Consider the following 7,869-nt stretch of genomic DNA (forward strand, 5'->3'; position numbering starts at 1 on the left):
GTACAATCGGTTGTCTTTTTAGAATTAAAACAGATTTTAACCAATTAAAATTCTGAAAATTCCTAGAATTAATTCTGAATTAATTAATCAATAAATTAATCTTTGCAGATATAATTTATTTTCTTAATTAAATTATATGACTTAATTAATTAATAGAGAATTAATACTAACCCTGAACATCATCCATTCTTCTGAATATCTTCTGAAAATCACTGAGAATTATGAATCAATTCCACCACTTCAATGTTGACACTCGATGTACTGTCTGGTTCATGAGTGACTAACTTCCGTGACGTTTCTTCATGTCTTGACTTTGACACTCTGATTTTCTTCAGATTTAATTCCTTGTAATTAATTGATACTTTGACGAGATCTCTGTCACTTGATTAAATCCACGATCTTGATTTATATCACTGAGGCATGATCAACTTCTTGAACTTCTTTCAGTGAATTAACTCCTCAAGTCTGTAGATGAACCTTGTTTCTTTATCCTTTGACAGATGTTACTTTGCGAGATCTCTCTGACGGTAGATCCACTATTTACTTATTACATTCTTATTTGAGTTGAGTTGAATCCTCGAATATACAAATAGGCTATGACATATGACTTACAATCTTTAACTGAATATATAAAGTCCTATTACTCCGAACGTAACAGATATCCATCCCTCAAACTAAGAAATATAATCAATCTTCATAGGTGACCGCCTCCAGATGCTGATGACATGCAAATACTGAGAATGCACCAAATCCTGATGACACACCAAATACTGATGACATCTAAAACGCAGTCAGATCCTGAGCTTTTTCTGATCATTGAGAATCAGCACGTAACAATCTCCCCCAATTTATGCTTTACATAATAAAGCATAAATTCCATTCTCAATGATGCCAAAACCAATTACAAAATGTACAAGTAGTAAAGCTTACTTCAGTATCCTAAGATAACTGACAGTTGTTTCCATAAAGTTGTTCAACCTTTTTTCCTCCTTATCTTGTAGGACTTTAACAAGCTTTTTCTTCAACTCTCTCTTCTCTTTAGTATCGTCTCCAAGCTGATAGATGGCTGATCTCAGTTTAGAATTTGAACTTTTATTTAAATCAAGATCACCAATTAGTATAAAGCTCAGACTAACATCTTCATGATCAGGATTTAAGGATAACTGAGGATTATTGAGAAATTTTTTTAAAACTGCAGCTCCCTTTTGCATCTTCATTTCTTGACCAGTATAAGTTCTGTACATAGGAACATAATCTCCATTGTATTTATCTTTTTTGTTCATGACTCTTCTTTTGATAATTTTAAGTATCATAGAATTCCAATTTCTTATGACATTATTCTCAACTCTAAGAAGATAGTGAATGCATTTCAACTCTGTCACAGTCTTCATCAAGAGTTGCTGCAAGGTAAAACTCTTTACTTTACCATCTCTCAAAAAGTATAGAATCTCCTCTCTGACGTCATCACTGTTTATCTTTTTATATACAATATTCACAACTTCAACTTTTTCAAGATGTGAAGGAGTAACTCTTTCACCAAGGTTGTCAGTCAGAACATTTGTATCCAGTAAATCAGACCTCAGAATCTCTATTCCGGAATGGCCAATACATCCTCTGGTTCCAGTTTTGACAAGCTTCAGCCTTTCATTATGTTCCACCCAAGAAGGTTTCTTGATAGACTTGTCAACATCTTTCTGTTCTGAAACAGAATCTCCTAGTCCTGCATACACATATTTAATATGTTCGAACCCTATAGGATAACTAAATGAACCAACATCTTTCCATCTTCTATCCTGTTTTCTGATAGAAACATAAATTTTAGGTAGATCATAAATCTTTCCTTTTGCTTTATGCCATTGCTCTCTCTCTGAATTTAAAATTCTCTGCATATAATCATTACATGCTTGATCAGCTTTCCTTCTGTCAATTCTTTCTGGTTCATCAACCTCTGAATTAAGATTTTCAGTATCAGGATTTGCTTTATCCTCAGGATTTATGTCTGCTTCAAGACTTACATTTGGATTTGTTATATCAACTTGAGCACTGTCAGTGGCTGATCTTTTATTTCTTTGAACAATCAATTCTTCAGTCTTCTGAACTTCTTCTGCTAATTCATGTCCTTGTACAGGAACATAACCTTCTTTAGTTAAGATATTCAGAAATGTAGAATCAATTATAACCATTTGACTTGGTTTAGGAGTCCTGTAACACCCCCAAATCCGGGGTCGGGGATCCGGGTTGACACGAGTTCCATTTCCCTTAATAACACCCAATCTTAATAAATAATCAACTACTCTGTACTGTGACCCCACAATAAACACACACACCACAAGTTATAGCCTCAGAGATGAATATCCAAAAATAATCATAAGTCGTTTTATTCCACAATTATATGCCAATGCACCTTAAACAGGTTTCTGAATAAATTTACATTTCTTTGCCATTATTACAATTCATAATATACATAAGTCTGGTACATCATTAGTTGAAAACTTAGCCTATTGGTAATTTCTACCTCAGCTACAGCGGCCTCAACGCTTCCCGAAAGCTGCGGAACGTTTCCTATCCGCTTGCAAATTGGGAGCTTGGTCCTGTTCATCTTATCTATCTGATGTTGTGTGATGAAAGAAGAAAGCAAGGGTGAGCAACAAGCCCACCGAAATAATATGTATAATAATTTACAATATATGAGCATTCTCATAGTACTCAAGAAAGTCTTGGTTAAGAAGAAATGAACCAAGTTGATATCTTAATGCGATGAAGTCGCAAAATATTCAGTATATATATACATATATACTTTTCAAAATATTGGAAGTCCTCTTCCATGCATAATACACACAGAGTTCCTGTGTATAACTGTATAAAAATATCGTTGCAAGGTGATCTCATATATCTAACCTTGTCTCAACATTTTTCTGAAAATCTTTGTCATGCATAAGATAATCATTTACTAGATAAAAGTTTAAAAGATGAAGTTACAAGATACTCCAATATACTTATATCTTTTCCAAATACTACTTGAACTACCACCATTCAAGTTTCATCACATGGATGAGACTACAAGACCAGATTTGAATAGATTAAATCTTTAAAATATCACCAAAATAAAATGAAGTTACGAGATACTTCATTTGATGTAAACATCATTTTGAAAACTTGACCCTGCCAACACTCAACAATCGCCCAATCGTAGCCTTTCTATCGAAGTGCTCTGGGTAGTGTTGCAGAAATATCCAATTGGATGATGAACTCATTACGGGAGTTTGCCGCGCCAGGAAGACCACTTACGATGATCAGTCGTAGTAGTACAACCCCACCATTTTCTACATGTAGAGGAGAACCTGTCGGATTTACTTGTCAACCGAACACTGAACTCCTAAGGAATGGACCGCCTTAGCGGAACTTCCAGGCCATTTGGGCCAATATAATAAAGGCTGGGCCGGCGCTACTCGGCCACTTACGCCACTCCTAGTTCAGATGAAATCCATGACTCTGAAATGTAAAGCTCGTCCCCACTTTCCCCAAGTAGAAACTTGTTGATACGGCTCCACCAAGAAGTCGTATCTATTTGGAAAGGAGAACTCACCGATATTTCCCAGGCGATGTCTGTTAATGGATTAACTTGTTCCAAGAATTTTACTTCCCGAGTGTTGGGTAAGTAATCAATTCATTTATCAAAACAGCAACCTTGTTGCGAATATAAAACACACCACAGAGCCGGATCCCTCAGGTTTTGAGCGAGTATTTAAATCCCCTTCGAAAGGAGGATCTTAAATAAAAAAAATGAGTTTTGGGATCCGCTCTAACTTTTAAAAATCATTTTGAAGACTCGCAAACATTTTTAAGAATGTTTGGGGTGATGCTGATTTAATAAAATAAATTAGTCCCAATATATTAGAAAATATCTGAATATTATTATTTAAATAATATTCCCATAAAGAATAATCTTTATAAAAATAATTGAAGTAGAAGTTTTAAAACTTATACTTGAAATGAATAATAATAATCAAAGATATACTTATACAAAAGTAATATCTTTATTTGAATATCAAAAGTAAGTTTGATTATCGAACATTATTCTTTAATAAAATAAAGAATATTAATAAATAATAAGCGGAGTCATAATACCTCGAATGAATATTATAAATAATATTCATTAAATAAAATAAAGGAGTCATACATCCTCAAATGAATATCCAAGTAATATTCAATAAATAATATAAAGGAGTCATAAGTCCTCGAATGAATATTCAAGATAATATTCATTAATAAAATAAAGTTATCGAATAAACCTTATTCGATTAATAGTTTTGAAAACTATAACCATATATATATATATAAATATATATATATATATAAAATCTACTCGGGATCCTCGACTCCCGGTTTTAGAAAATGTTTTCACCTTTGGGTCCCTATACTAAGGGTATATGCAAATTACCGCTATTCTCTAGCATAGGTATTATCAACTGAACCAACAGATATATATATGGCAAAAATACGAAACAGGCATGCATATGTACCATATCACATGTTACAATATATCGCAAGAATTTGCTAATATAACCATCATGCATCTATTACAAGATAATGCATATACAAGTGTATACATCACAACAACAGTATAACGGGTAGAAAACTTGCCTGAGTGCTCCCGGATAGACTTAAGCTTAGAATGGGTCCGATAACCTATGAACAACAACATAAGTCGGAATTAAACCCCGGTCGCTTAAGAAACTAGACTTTAACCATTTAGAGTCCTAACGTTCGCTTTCGCGCTTAACGATTTACTTAAGTCGCTCGAGTACCCTCGGCTCCCCCATTTTTAATAAATTAACCATTACGAGTTTTAAGGCGATTCTTTCGCAAGTGTCTTACCAACTGCCTATTACACCTTACATAAATGTTTCATACTTCAATTAGTCCTTTAAGGTCTTTAACCTATGTTTCAAAGTAAGGCGAGGGGTAATGTTTCGTTCGCGAAACGTCGTTACTTAAAACGGCCGTTTCTCCTAAACCGTTCATCGGAATCAAACGAACCACATATCAAAACGAAGCTCGTAACATGAACTATCTAAACATGGCAATGGTCAAAACCTAGCAAGGAGTTCTCGGGTCCTAATGTTATGAATAAAAGCAGTCTAAAGTAAATCGGACATTACGACAGCTATGTTTACGCGATTTCCCAAATTTAAACCAACTCAAAACAACCACAATTCAACCCCAATTCACAACCCAATCCAAACTCCATCCAAAATACATTACAACAGCCCCAAACCAACTCATTATAATCCATTTACTTACTCCTAAAACTTGAATTGAAACTATACTACATTCTTTAACCAAATCTTAAGATTTCAACAAATCAATCACCACCATTCCAACCCAAACTCTTAAACAAACAAGTTTCAAGCTACTATTTACTCTCACAACCAAAATCAACCTAATATACAAATTAAAGCTAGGGTTTGGAGATGATATACCTTCCTTGAAGTGGTGTGAGTAGCTAAGAAGCCTTAGGAAGCCTTGAGGAGTCTTAGGAAAGCTTGGATCTTAAAGGAAAAGCAAGAAAATTAAGTTAAAAACCTTGAAATCACTATTCATTGTCTTCTTCATTGATTTATTGGAGAAGATAGAGAATGAATGGGATGCTTAAACTCATAATATAGCCATATCTATGCACAAGGAACACTAGGGAATTATCTTACCAATTTAGGAGGCTTGGATCTTGGATTTTGAAAATCCTTTCCTTTGAAATTGTAAAAAGCCGAGAGCAAGCTTTTGTTGAAGAGAAATAGATTTCTTTTGTTTTGATGAAATGATTTGTTTGGCTTGGTGGATGTAATTTTGTTTTGGTTAATTACCTTTTTAGCCTTAACTTTGTGTGGTTCTACTTCAACCACATCTCCTTCCTTCCCATGTCATGTTTATGTCATGCTATGATGTCATCTTCCCCTACTTGTCCTCTTCTCATTGGTTGGGTGACATCATCCTCTCTAATCCCTTTGATTAACTTCCTAATTGTTTGCCTAATGATCGCTGATCTGTTATACGGTTCGCTTAACTTTCGTTTTCGTTTATCGTTTGAGGGATCATACCCGGGATCTTATTACTTAGGTTACCTTAACCTTTCTCAATATATTATATTCCTTTTATGATCCTCTCTTATAATCCTTTAATTTAAATCCTTTTTATCCTGTTACCTTATACTCAATTCTTTCCGTATCTAGTGGATTTCCGGGAAAATCAAAGTGTTCGGAATTTCGATTCTGACGATCTTTACATACACTTATATCCCATATAAAGTACTAATAAAATCTCAGAATATCCATACCAGAACCCCTACATAGTGTGGCATGAAAATTTTTCCCATTCAGCAAAAACACTATTCATAAGGGTTTCAAAAATTTCCAAAAATTGGGGTTATTACAAGTCCTTTCTCTTCCTCCTCTTCCTCTAGCTGTTGTAGATCTACCACCTCTTGTTTCTCTTCCTTTAGAGGTTTTGACTTCAGCTTCAATTTGAGCCATTAACTCCTTCTGTTGCATAACTGCTTCTTCAGTTGTAAGATCAGGAATTATTAGTGTTTGTGCCCTAGAGACAACACTATGATATTTTAGTTTAAGACATTAGGATTATTATTGTTTATGTTATATCGATTATTCCCTTAATAATTTATTAATTCTTAATTTACTGCGATATAAATGTTAGATTAATAAATGTCCTTGGAATATGATATACAATTCTATATCTCTAAGTACGTGATTTAGAAATGAGATTATGAGAATAGTATCAATATTCTTAAAGGTCCCTCGTCGAGTTTTATTATTTCAGGGACAATAATAATGCATTAAGACTGGTGTGTTTGTTGACTGATGATCACATCTCATTGATCAAAGGTATAATCATTCTAAAGTAAAAAACACAGGCAGATGTATAGGTACATGGTGATGGACAGACCCAATGTGAGATTCTACATGTCTGTTGTGTCATAAGTAATTCTCACAGTGATAATGATGTAATGGTCCTTAGACCTGAAGTCATTATATTTCTATACGAGAATTAATATACATTGATTCCATTAAAAGTTATCCTTGACCGGGTAAGGATAAAAGTGGACATTGGGTGTATTATGAAGCGTATGAGAAATATGAATGATCTAGATGGGATTTAACCCTCTTATTTTAGGAGTGATATTATTGGCCTCTTGTGTGAGCTAGACTATGAAATGCGTGGCCACGCAAATGTTGATTTGATATGATAGTCTACTCATTGAACAAGGAAACCTGGATTAAACATTGATGAGGATGACACATTACATGCCTCTAGTTTAATCTATAATATTTGGTTAAAGGGATTATATTATATTGTACATTATTCATGAAAGGTTTAATCGATCACTGATTCAATTATTATTACTTGGGTAGCAATGATGTATCACTAGATGCCGCTCATTGTTTACGATTTTAAATTAGATTTAAAATTCATTGCCCCACGTATAATAACCTATAGGGTCACACACTAAGAATGCTTGAAGGATTATATAATTTAAATTGGATTTAAATTATATTAAAGTAATTCGAATTATTTATAATATTAATTAAGTATGACTTAATTAATTAGATAAATATTGATATTCAAATTTACTAATATTAATTATGAAATTCATTTGTTAAATAATTAAGTGTGACTTAATTATTATACAAATAGGAATTTTGAATTAATAATAGCTTCTAATTAGTTAAGGGTTATAAATCTTTTTCTACTCTATATAATATCTCTTGTGTGGCTGATTTTGGGAGCAAGACTTTTACTAAAAAACCCTAGCCATCAAGAGAGAAGATGGAGAGAGCAAGAAAAAACGGTTTT

Source organism: Apium graveolens, chromosome 8 (genome assembly GCF_009905375.1).
Source record: "Apium graveolens cultivar Ventura chromosome 8, ASM990537v1, whole genome shotgun sequence".
NCBI lineage: Eukaryota > Viridiplantae > Streptophyta > Magnoliopsida > Apiales > Apiaceae > Apium > Apium graveolens.